The following is a 12922-nucleotide window of genomic DNA, read 5'->3' as shown; positions in this document are numbered from 1 at the left end:
GTTATAGTAAATAAATAATCTTACATCGAAATCTTAGTCAGACAGCATTTAATCATATCGCACATATTTAGAAAATGATAGCAGGGAGCATAGCACAAAAGTTAAAAGGGAGTCCCTGGCCCGCTGCCCAAATCAGAGTCTAACCACAAGTTCTCAGTTAAAGCCCGTTATTTATTAATGCATACCAATATCTGAGAGCAAATTACTCCAGGGTGAACCAAGGCCAGAACAACAAACACAAACACACACACTTCCACTTTTTTCCCATCACAGTCTGACTAAAACCGAAATAAGGAATAACTAAAATACACACAAAGTCAAATATTTTTCAATATATATCTTTTCCACAGTCATTTAAGTGCAATAAAGGAACTATTGTTCTACACTTGAAATTACTTGACATTTTTTTTCTTCATCTTTGTCTGTTTAAAAAAGAAACCTGACTTCACCTCTAAATGCACATTGTTTATCTGTGTGTGTATTTATTTGACTCTGACTCTAAGCGCTATGCACTCAGACCTAGCTCATATGTACAAATGGCAAATAAAAGTTTTAATCTTTATCTATTGTATTTACATAAATGAAAACAAAACTGAATGAAAGGCACGTGGTAAGCCTAACACCCTAAAATAAGCAAAGCAGAAGAAAACTGTGCAAAAGATAAATGCAGTTCACGCCCTCTGCTTCACTGACATAAACAACATGTGGGTTAATCGTTTGCAAAGAGCTGCAAAGGTCTCTAAACAAGAAACACGCATTTTCACAGAGGTTTACCGGTCGAGGATGGAACCAGGGCTTTTAAAATGGCCAGATGTTGACCCGCAGGTACACTCAAAGATCCTCAAAGCTAGAGGCGTCACACCGGTACACAAAGAATTAAAAAAAAGAAATAACTTACTAAACTGCAAGAAATGCAATAACAGCCATAACACCGACATCTTCCAAAAGACCAAGAGAGCGCGTCTGCCATCACATTCTCTCTGTCTTTCTTGAAAATCCTGCACAAGGAGCGACCACCTCACGAATCTGGATGGAGTATTTGGAGTAAAAAAAACAAGAGGTTTATGATCGGTGTACACAAAACATTTTTTTTTGTGTAAAAACTGGGTGATCCACAGCACGCTTATCGTCCTGCAGCAACGCAGCACCAGCACCGCTGACCCCCAGCAAAATCCAGTTTAAAAGGACGAGTAAAGTCAGGATGTGTGCTGCAGAGGAGAGCTTTGGCAGACTGTATCTCTGCCCTCTTTTCAGCGGCATGAGTAAGTTAAAACATGATAATAATATGTTGCATATCTGGTGCAACTCTAACTGTTATACTCTACACTATAGCACAAATAATGTATTATAATGATTGGTAAAGTAAATAAAGGTAATGAGTCGAACAGAATACACAGTGTCCTGGTGTTATGAATGGAGTTCAAAGTTGTGGTAACTGAAAAGTAGCATGTTAACCATTTACTTGCATTACTGTTACTCTTGTCAGCTTCAATTAAACATTAAATCATTCACACCGGAGCGACGCCGGAAGGGCAAAGGATTACATATGCACACGCACACATATGCACACTCACTGAGACTGCTTCTAAAAGTGTGACATATCACTGGCTTAGCGCTCCTTATTTTCTATACAGAAATCTAAACACGTAAACGCGCTGCTGTTCTCGCCGTTGTCGCTGCTTTCTGGGCGGTTTGAAGTATTCGCGCACGCCTTCTTTCTGAAGCAGCCACCCGGCGTGTCTGCTGCCTGTGATCACGATGACTTTGCTCACAGCAGAACTCTGCCTCCTTTGAGAGGACGAGCAGCTAAACATATGTATCTGTGTCATTTTCTGCTTCCTGCACCAGCTTCCCTCTACAATCAGACATCGTCTCATCCTCGCACCGTTTCACTGAAAGCCACACTGGAGCGAGCCCAAGCCAGACCAAAAGGAACGCACAAAGCTGACCACTTGGGAGGCCGTTATCTGTCCTGCCAAGCCAGCGACGGCCATGGAAACCCAACCATTGCCAGGATACCACATCGGGAATTCTTACTGGTCCGAGCTGTGGCTTTGGGACCGAAACACCAAAACAGCCATAAACACAGAGCAAAGAGGTTTATCTGTCACACAAAGACAGGCCAACACACAGCTGTGAAGGTGAATAATCACAAGCTCTCTCTGTGCAAGGAGTTCCCAAAAATACAGTATGAGTGTGTTGTTATTTACACTGCGAACATATACTCCTGTACACTGTGTATTTCTTAACTTTTTGATAAGGATGTACTGTATGACATACACACTTTCCTGGGAGTGTGTACAGCCATTCAAAACTAATCCCACCAAGCACCAGACATCAATGGATGACATTTTCTGGGCTAAATCTGGTCAGCTAGTCAAAGCCTTTAAAAATATGCCACTTCACATATAAATTTGTTCAAAAAGTGAAAGCTGAAGAGTCCTCTTTGCAGCGTATTGGAAAGACTAATATTTAACAAATGTGCTTGTGCTATTTGTATACATGTGGCTACAAATTAGGGCATCTGAGAAAGAAGGTATAAACCCCCCCGGTTGGTTGGTTGTAGGCTTTCTGTGTGGATTTGCATGTTTTCCTTGGGCTTGTGTGAGTACTCAGGTTTCCTCCTACAGTTCAAAGACATACCAAATGTCAACATTGCTTAGAGGTCTTTTCGGTAAGTTTTTGCTCAGTGGGTTATGGTCTAATACACCAGTCATAATAAATAAATTGTAGCTTCATTTGGACTAAAATGTTTTGTGTTTTAAAGACATGATGATCATTCAGAGCTGTAGAAACTGAATTATACTGCAATATCATGTGTATCTAGCACAAACTGTATATAATAGGTGAATGTAAGCTGTGCATCTGAACAGCATTCCTGCATTCCTTTTAATGGCCAGTAGGGGATGATTATTCAGTTTGCGAATAAAAAAAACAAAACACAGTTTTAGTGAGAAAATTAAATGACTCATCACTTAAATTATGAACTCAGTTAACAATTTCTTAACTGTTTTTGTGTTTGCATTGCTAACTTGATGTTGTATTTAATACAACATCGCAGTTATTTTGTAACTAATGTCCAACGTGGAGAAAGATGTTTCATCAAACAAACTTTAATGTGTAGCTAGCGCTCACTACGGTTTGGGCATGCAGGTTCCTCAGTCAAATCTTCAATCTTTACATCTGGTTTACGGATGTTACCAGAAATGATTTCTACAGTGCCATTTGGCATCATAATTGTGGAAACACAACAGCAGGCAAGGGGGCGGCATACGGCTGCAAGTGTTGTAGTCTAGCATTAGCTCTGCTCCAACTCATCGATATGAAAGGCAGAGTCAGCTATGGAAATACTGGTGGGGTGATTGGGGGATGATAACTGACTCACAAACGATATAAAAATTATGTTATTGTGTTTTATTTAGAGTAAGAGAGAGAAAATACTACAAATTTAATAAGTTGGCTATAAGACCAGCACCCAGAATTCAATTTTCTGTTCACAGTAACAACATTCACAATGTTATCCTTCTTATGGTATTCTGAAATGCACTTTAACGTTTTGTTTGAGACAGCTGGCACTACCGGTGTGAAATCAATTTTGTTCCATGGGCTAAAATAGCTAAAATAGTGCCAACATAATGACACTGTAACGTTAGCATCCTGCTCGGCAACCATCCTAACATTTCAGTCTGTGTGTGGTCAACAAAATGTAAAGTTAACATTTTAAATAAATAATCTGCCACCCCATTGATGTGTCAGTATATGGGATGATCATTTAGGCATCAAAGTGGGAGTCAAGAATCATGTAATACTACTAGTGTTGGTACCGACTGCTAAATTTCTGGTATCCCTATCTGGAAACCAAACACGGAGGTAGCCAAAATCTTGGATTCAAGTTTTTACAAATGAATGGTGGATAAGTCCAGCTTTAAAACAGAGTCAGCTTACTTTCCCCAATAATAACTAAGACTGAAAAAGAAAAGAGGCATGGGAAAGAGATGGAAACGACCAAAGAACACCAAGGGGAGGAAAGAATGAGGAATGGAGGAGCCACCAGACCGAGTCCCAGACTGAGAGAAAGCTGGAGATGGATTATGTTTCCAACACTTGCATTCACCTTTACATACAGCATACGTATGCTTCTGTCTCTCCTTACTAGTGAAATGCTGTGTTATGTAATGTATCCTTTCCTACTCTTACTATGTCACAGCCCGCCTGAGTAACTGAGTAGCAGTGTGCGTGTGTGTGTGTGTGTGTGTGTGTGTGTGTGTGTGTGTGTGTGTGTACAAGCAGAGAAAAAAAAATGGGCCTCAGGAATTTCAGTTCTTTAATAATCAGCTAGTTACTATTAATCACCAAGCTACGGCTCAACAAGCTTAGGAATGCAGCCTTTGAGCACGCACACACACACACACACACACACACACACACACACACACACACACACACACACACACAGTCATATTTCTTTCACAGGACATTACATTACCTTAAATTTATTAACCTCACACTTAACCGTCACCCTAAAAGTTTACAGTGCAGGAATAGATGCGTCTGCACATGTGAAGAACACAAATTGCAGTTCCACAGTTAACAACACACAGTGAGTTGTGTCTGTAAGCTTACAGACACAACTCACTGTCTGTAAGCTTACAGACACAACTAGTGTCTTGTCGTTGGTGTGTTGTCAGTCTTCCCCAAACCCGTTCTGATAAGATAAATGATTCCAGGGAAATTCAAAGAAATAGCGCTCTAGCAGGTACCCACATGTTGAAGGCAAGCTGGGTGCCACTGGGTGAGGGGTACCAGAGGGTGCGTGCTTGGGGAGGGCAATACGAATGTTAGGGGGTTATGTGAGGACAATGGGCCTCTCCTTCTTCCTTGCCTCCACCACTGGCACTACTGTCTTGATTCAGCACACTGCGAGGGGGAGAGAAAACACTGCCTCTTTTGTATGGCCTATGAAGACAGACCAGCCCTCCCTCTTTTCCCTCCTCTCTCCCTCTGCTCAGTCAGCCCTGTCTTTCTGTGTAATGTGCACCTGCTCGGCCTGCAAGACATCGCACACACTCACAAAAAGACTTGAGAAAGGAGCTGTGGGGAGACAGAAGAGACTATAGAAGAAAGAGCCTGCGTTGTGCATTCCCTGCATTCATATCAGGCTGAGCGTGAATTCAGAAGCTTCATGAAGAGGAAGAAAGAAAGATTTGGTTCGTCAACCAAAGTTGAACTATCTCAATAACGACATTGAGTTGTACGTGTTCATGTTTACTTCATTTGCAAAGCACAAGTCAATGTTTGCTGCTTACGGTGGTTGTTGACGGTCTCCTCGTAACTCAGAGCGTATCCTGACGAATTTGGCCAACTCATTGAATGAACACATTTTTATTTATACAGCAAAACCCAGAGCCTACAGCCTCAGAGGTGTAGACAGACTATTTTTCTATGAAATGTATTCAAATGAAATGTATTTTATTGATTGGTATGCGTTGAATTTAAGCTTGATTTAGACTTCTAAGGAAAATCTACCTCCTAATTTACAACATAAAGAAGCAAGCAGGAAACTCTTTTGAACCCTACACCACAACCTTCCACGCCATTCAGGTCGTCGCGGTCCGGGTCGACCCGACACAGATGCATTTCTCGGGAGGTGCACAGTCATCATTTGTTTATGCAGATATGAGTTCCAGTGCAAAGGTACAGAATGAGGACTCGCATAACCAAAATGTACATAAATAGATACAAATTTATATTAAAAAAATTGGCCATGGTTGCTAAAATTATTATTGTTTTGGCTTACAATAAAACTACTATGTCAATGGGTGAATTGTGTTAGTGTGGAACAACTGCCATAGAAAAATGTTATCCCTCAAAAAGTTGTGGTGGAAAATGTAAATCCAGTTCTAAGAATGTGTGTGTGGCCCACACTCATACAACCTGATGCATGGGGTGTTTGGAGGGGGGGGGGCAGTCTTTAATCCGTGCTGGCTGTGGCCACTTTTGGTGATCTACTGCAATCTACTCCTGTCTGGCTGGACCAGTGACCGCTCAACCAACGAGTGACTACGGTGAATTTCATTTATACAATTAAAGCAAACAAATATCTATTCAGCAAATCTGAACATCTCAAGTCTCCAGCAGTTAAAAGGAGTCATTTTATATTCTCAGTTTTATTTACATTTTTACTTTTTATACTTTAAATGGTGAGAATACGGCTTTTTTTGTCCTCAAAAATCCTTCTGCCGTATCCGTAAAAGACTGCACCTTCCATATTGATTACTTGATTAAAGTCTGGTTAGTTAAGTAGCTGTTCTATAACTGGGCCAATCAGTTATGTAACTGATGCCTTGGATTGAATGAATAAGTACGATGAAGGCTCCCCGAAGACATCTGTGGAAATAGGTCCACACTGCCGCGGAGAACTGAGTTAAGACTTGAAAGATAGACCCCCGAGGAGCCTACTGTAGAGGTATTGTATTATATGTGAATCTGTGTGTGTGTGTGTGTGTGTGTGTGTGTGTGTGTGTGTGTGTGTGTGTGTGTGCATTTGTGCTTGTGTGGGACAAAGGGGAAAGTTCTCCATAATTTATGTCCTGCAGTTACGCAGCTGTGGAGCAACGATTGGGAATTACAGTATGATATGAGCAGGAGAAAGCTGCTACAGTGAAACCCTGATGAAAGAAAAGATAAAGAAAAACAGAGAGTGAGCGAGCGAGGAAAACACGGGAGTGAATATCTTACCATCCCTACAGAGAGCGGTCACTATGGGTGTGATAAGACAAAGGAGACCACAGGAACACTTAATGTGACACTGATGGATGTCACACCAACTAAAGCAAGGAGAGCAGATAAAGATAAAATCATTTCTGCTTTATGTGCCCTTCACAATTTACCCACGTTGGCACCAATCTACTTTAAAGGCGGTGTTATACTTTACACATCTATGAGGATGCCATTGTCTGAATCCACACCCACATTAACTACATTTTGTCACCAGAGTATGAATGTGACACTCTCCGTGGCTGTCCACGTGCCCTTCGATGTCTGTGAACCACGCAGACATCACACTACAACTACTCATCTATGTGCCACGTATGAGTGAGTGAAATCCCAGCGGCTGCAGGATGATCTGTGAGCTCAACGGTTTCAGAGTCATTGTAGATTGTGTCCTGGGGCCGTGGCAATGAGGAGGGAATATATATCTAATCAGCACTTGATCATAATGTCAGCTGAAATAACCATCATACCATGCCACTGAGTATTTCAGAAACTGCTGATCTGATGGGAATTTCCCACACAACCATCTTTAGGGTTAAGATAGTCTCAAAAAGAGGAAACACCCAGAGAGCAGGAGTTCTCTGGATGAAAATGCCTGATAGGAAGGCGACAGTAATTCCATTAACCACTTGTTACAACAAAGGTGTGCAGAAGAGCATCTCTGAACACACAGCAGAAGACCACACCCGAGTGCCACTGCTGTCAACTAAGAACAGGAAACTGAGACTACAGACTGAAAAAGTGCTGCCTGGTCTAATGAGTCTTGGTTTCTGTCATCATCATGTCAATATGAACCAAAAGCTAAGACGAATGTTTCCAGCACCTTCTTTAGGCCAATTAAGATAGCTCTGAAGGTGAAAGTGGCACAACCAACTACAAACAACCTGTACCTAACAATCCTGTGTGTCACTGATGTCAATAATGCACTGGAAAAAAAAATATTTACACCCAAAATGATTACATGTAAATTCCCATTTAATTTTGTTACATAAGTGCAATGTAAATATTCAATATGATGGAATCTGGTCAAATGAAATGTACTTTTTTGGCGTACATTCAGTTTATGCCAAGCATATTTTCCTTACTGATTAATTATTTGAACAAATAAAACTTTGATTTTTATACATTTCATTTGCATTTTACTTCAAAAAAATATTGTGTCATGTCTAAAAAGTACAAGACATTTTTTTTTGAGTATAATCATTTCAGATATTGTTGTTTGTGTATCTTGTTTATGTTCGTGACCTCACAAACTCGTTTCTCTAGCCTCATAGTGAGCAGTTGAGATAACACAGTTCAAACAATAAACCTCAACTGATAGTAACAAATACCTTTTATTGATTCTAACATTTCGACGAAATGGGCCACTACACTACTTATTGATTGTGCTGACAATTATAAAAAATAATGGCTCCTCTGATAATTAAATAAATGGATATTAGTAATACTCATCATGCTGTTGCTACATTATGCCAAAAACACATAATCTGTGATTAAAAGTTAGTTTTCTGCTTTTGAGTAATCACTTAAACTCTCATTTTCAGCCTAGAAACTTATTTTAGGACTCACTGTGCTACATTCTGAAAGTGAAAATAATCTAACTTCTAGACAGGTTGAAAAAATGAACACATCAAAGAGAACAAAGAGCCTCTATAGACTAATCTGAGTTGAGCTCATTCCTCCTTCCATTTTGTGTGTTTGTAGTCGTGTGTGTGTGTGTGTGTGTGTGCGTGTGAGCCCGAAATGTTTTCTGCAGGCATAACTGTGTCAAATAGCACTGAATCCACCCTAAAGAGTGCACGTTTGGGTTGGGGGCTTCTCTTTTTTCTCTGATTTGGCTCTGCTGTGCTGCGAGACTCTTAACTGCTGAGAGGATTTCCACAGCAGAGGGGGAGCAGTGCTGGTTGAAAATGTGCATTACCGCCACACTCAGCCAACTAACACTCATGCACACTTTCAAGACCATTCATTATTCATTACTCCCCGCTGCCTTCCACAGCCCGAACTCGGTCTCGTGCTCCGAGCTGAGCGGAAGCGTGCTCCGGATTCAGCGTACGGGCCTGACTCAGGAGTACCGACTGAACGCTTTCACAGCATCATCAGGACGTGATTCTTATTAGAAAGCGATTGTTTAATGTGTTTCTAAACTTGGAAGTGTTCTCATAACCTGCATCCTGCATGTTATCCAGGCTTCCTGTTTCCTGAGTGAGCAGAATGAATCGCAGAAATGAGCAATGAAAGTTGGCTTTTACTGTCATATATAATCACCTACAGTATGATTTACAAATGAGGAGCAAGGAAATGTTTTTAAATCAGCTTTTCCAAACAACCTAGTCTTATTTTATTTACTTACATTATTTTACTTTGCACATAGAAACAAAATCAGCAATCCCGGTTTATTCTTGTTTGGCAAATTTCTCCAGCTCCTCCAGATTTGATGGTCTTCTGGCATGGATCTTGGTCTTCAGGTCAGGGCTTTGTGCAGGCCAGTGAGCTATGTTAACTTTGGTCAGCAGGAGCGACGTATGTTTTGGCTCGTTGTTGTGCTGAAGACAAAGGGATGACTCAGATCCAGTTTTGCTACTGACTGCTGGAGTTTGTCACACGTCCTTCTTTCTTCATGATTCCTTCCACCTTAATGAGATTCCCAGTTTCAGATACACTGGAGCATCTTCACAGCATTTTGCTCCCATCACCGTGCTTCACCGCGGGGATGGTGATCTCTGGATTGTACGGCTCTCCCTTCTTTCTCCAAACAGCTGTGGTTTCATCTCATCTGACCAAAGGATGTGTCTCCAGTAAGCATAATCTTTCTCCAGGTCGTCTTTGACATAAGTAAGAAGTGGAATTTTTCTTGGCCTGTACCCCCTCCTTTGCAGGGTTCTAGTGATTTTCTTCTTTGAGACTACAATTCCTGAAAAAGTCATTCATTAATGCCCTGGCAGTGGTTCTGTGGCCTTTAGACACATCTCTCACAAGTTTTCTTTCCAAAGTCTTGGAAATCTTCCTATTTCTGACAGGCTTGTTGTATACGACGTGGCTCTCGTTGAATTTTTTTGATGACACTTTTGGAAACTGTGATGTTGTATAGCCATCTCCTGCTTTGTGACCATCAACAACTTTTTCTCACAAGTCTAAATTGATGTGTTGTGTTTTTGGCATGATGCTTTCTCAGTGACAGCTCAAACCCTCGCTAAAGTTTTTATACTTTGTGCAAATAGCATGCTAACCCTGAATTCTAATTAGATTATACAGGCATTGTGCATTACACAGTTAAAGCACATCATAGTACAGCAGTGGTTTGTGCTGTAGCTCAATGAAAAGGTTGGGTTTTCAGGTGGAGAAATATTTTTTTAATGACATATTTGTTATTTTGCACAAATTGAAATAATTGATTCTTTCTAAAGAACTGTATCATGTTCAGAAATGCTATGTTAAAATTACTCGCTCTAGTAAAAAAAAAACAGTTGGGAAAATTTCTAATAAAAAGCTTTTTCATAGCAAGGACTAATAATTTTGTCCCGTAATTTGCACTCTGTAATTAGTTTCCTAAAAATATCCAAGGTAATGCAAAGCTGTTGAGCAATATAACTCCAAATAATCTAAGGTCTGCCATCATGAACTTAAAATAAAAGAGTGTACCTTAAATTCTTTCTTTTTTTTTGGCCTGTCCCGTTTGGCTCTTTTGCCATCAGAATTGTTGTCTAAAGGCAAAGAAAGATGCCCAACGGATTTAAGTGTACCTTAAATTCTAAATAATAAGCAATATAAGTGTCATGAATAAATGCTAAATCACACAAATACAAATATGTATTTCTTTGTTATTATATACACGTTATTTTATTTTAGAAATCTTATGCACAAAAATACTAAGAGGTTATTTCAAGTTCATACAGTGAACGATAATCTCCTTCCTTCCTGGGACATCAACATCTGTCTGAAGTCTGTGACCTTGAAGAGTCCCCACCACCACACACATACACACACACACACACACACACACACACACACACACACACACACACACACACACCGTCTGTATTCTCACACAAATACAAGTGAAGCAACAGTATAGATCTGGATTTGAGCGCGGGATTAGGGGAAGAAATGCACAGACTAAATGTGAGTAATGCCACTGAACTTGCCTTTCAAGCTCCGGGAGCACATTCCTTTGCATGTTACCCTGAGAAACAGAGAGGCACAGATGACTACTCTGTGACATCAAAAAATTTTCAAAATGTTCAAAAGATGAGGTGCCACGCGTCCTTCCAGGATACACTACCTCCCCCCAAAATGACCACGCATTTAGCCCGGAATTACTGTGAGTGTTTACGCGCGACAGCCCAGGAAAACACCTCTCATATCCACTTGCGCGCTCCCCCGGGTTTAGTAGTAGGCTATCTTTATCTGTGGCGTCATGGATTCTGGGGTATCCTCAGTAAAGACAGGAAAAAAGTCGGCTTAGTGGGCGACCAGAAAGTGTGTGGTGCATCCACTGCTTTCAACTCGTGCAGTCAACTTTCCCGACATCAAGGAATGTGGGTGACATATTCCCGTCTCTTATGACAGAGAGCATGCAACAAGAAACCCCCCTCCCAGCAGCCCGCTTCGTTTCCAAACACCCACGGACTCGGACAGCTTACCTGCTCCACGCAGCACGTCGACAGCACGCGGACGCTGAATGTGGATCCTCGCTCAGTATCTTCAAACCGCGCTCCAAAGCCTCACATAGCAACACAAATAAAAAAAGCCCTGCGCAGATCCAGGTCCTCTCTCAGAGCAACCCTCACTGTCGTCCTCCTCGGTCACCATGGGAAAGCGCGCCATCTTGCGGCCGATCGGATTGCGCGGAGCAACAGGTGTATGGAGGGAGGGACAGGTGAGGACGCTGCGTTCAGAAGCCCTCGGAAAAATATGGAGATTATTTCAAACTCAGCTTCAGTGGTTAAAGCGATCTTTAAACAGGACTCGCTTTTTGTGACACGATTAGTTAACCCAATGGTTCATTTAAAAAAATTTTTAAAATAAAATAATGCAAAAACGAAACAAAACAAAACAAATAAATCATATGGTTTTCAAGCGTCAGGCGTGGCCAAGGTTATTATAGTTAACTAAAACTAAACACTAAAACTAAATGTGAACAAATCTTTTCAGTTAACTAAAATAAAGATAAAAACTAGACTTTTGAAAAAAATAAAACTAATAAAATTATTTAGTGAACTTGGAAAACTAACTATAAAAAATATAGAGGACACATCAGTTAGTTTGGCTAAAAAAATAAATAAATAAAATCTTGTAACACCTGTACTGATTCTGATTCTGATTCTGATTCATACAATAAAAGTAAATACTAAAATTGAGACTGAAAATAACAGAAACTAAACTACAATTCAACACTTTCAAGCAATAAAAACTAATCTGAAATGCCCATATCGGATTAGAAATTAAGTGCCAAATTGTACTTCAACTGAAACATATTACAGCATATTATTGCTGTTATTACAGGTGGGTTATTATTAGTTGTGTGATGATGGTTGTATTGTATATGCTGGTGTTTACATTAGTTTTTGATAATATAAAAATGTAATAAGGAAGAAAAGTACGGAAGCGTAGAGCTGCCACCCAGGCAAAAGAAAAATACAAGTGTATCACGTTTAACGTGAAAAGTTTATTGTTCTAACAAGATACTTTTCCTGTTTGTACAATATTCTATCATGTTTGTACAATATACTTTTCACGTTTGAACAACATAATATCACGTTATTGTTGATATTATGTTGTTCAAACGTGAAAAGTATATTGTTCAAACGTGAAAAGTATATTGTACAAACATGATAGAATATTGTACAAACAGGAAAAGTATCTTGTTAGAACAATAAACTTTTCACGTTATAAAAACTTTCACGTTTGCCTGGGTGGCAGCTCTACGCTTCCGTAGGAAAAGGCTTGTAGCAAAGGCGATATAGTTTTTCACTGTATTGACGTCATTCATTCATTGCTCTGGTCAGTAGATGGTGGTATTTTCCCAGGCATCGCGTCCGGCGTGAGACTTCATTTTGCGGTGCCTTCAAAATAAAAGCACATGATTCTATCTACTTCATGGAGCGATACGTGAATGAAGTACATGAGAAATGAATGGGAACTATTA

At 40.2% G+C, this 12922-nt stretch overlaps 1 protein-coding gene across 2 annotated transcripts in view; it reads right to left on the bottom strand.

The window, feature by feature from the left end:
* veph1 (ventricular zone expressed PH domain-containing 1) overlaps positions 1 to 11662 on the bottom strand; it is a 93852-nt gene extending 82190 nt beyond the window's left edge. The window contains exon 1 of one of the 2 annotated variants that reach the window (XM_086261118.1): positions 11418 to 11662. The gene's annotated coding sequence lies outside the window, so the exon portion shown is untranslated. Of the gene's footprint in view, positions 1 to 898; positions 1113 to 11417 lie in introns of those variants that run through there. The other variant, XM_086261119.1, reaches the window with a different exon arrangement.
* Positions 11663 to 12922: the final 1260 nt, after the last annotated feature.

Source organism: Aulonocara sp. 'chitande type north' Nkhata Bay, linkage group LG14 (genome assembly GCF_057382095.1).
Source record: "Aulonocara sp. 'chitande type north' Nkhata Bay isolate Kocher_YH1m ecotype deep benthic linkage group LG14, A_spYH_male_GT1.1, whole genome shotgun sequence".
Classification (NCBI taxonomy): Eukaryota; Metazoa; Chordata; class Actinopteri; order Cichliformes; family Cichlidae; genus Aulonocara; species Aulonocara sp. 'chitande type north' Nkhata Bay.
This window is presented reverse-complemented; position numbering and strand designations above follow the sequence as displayed.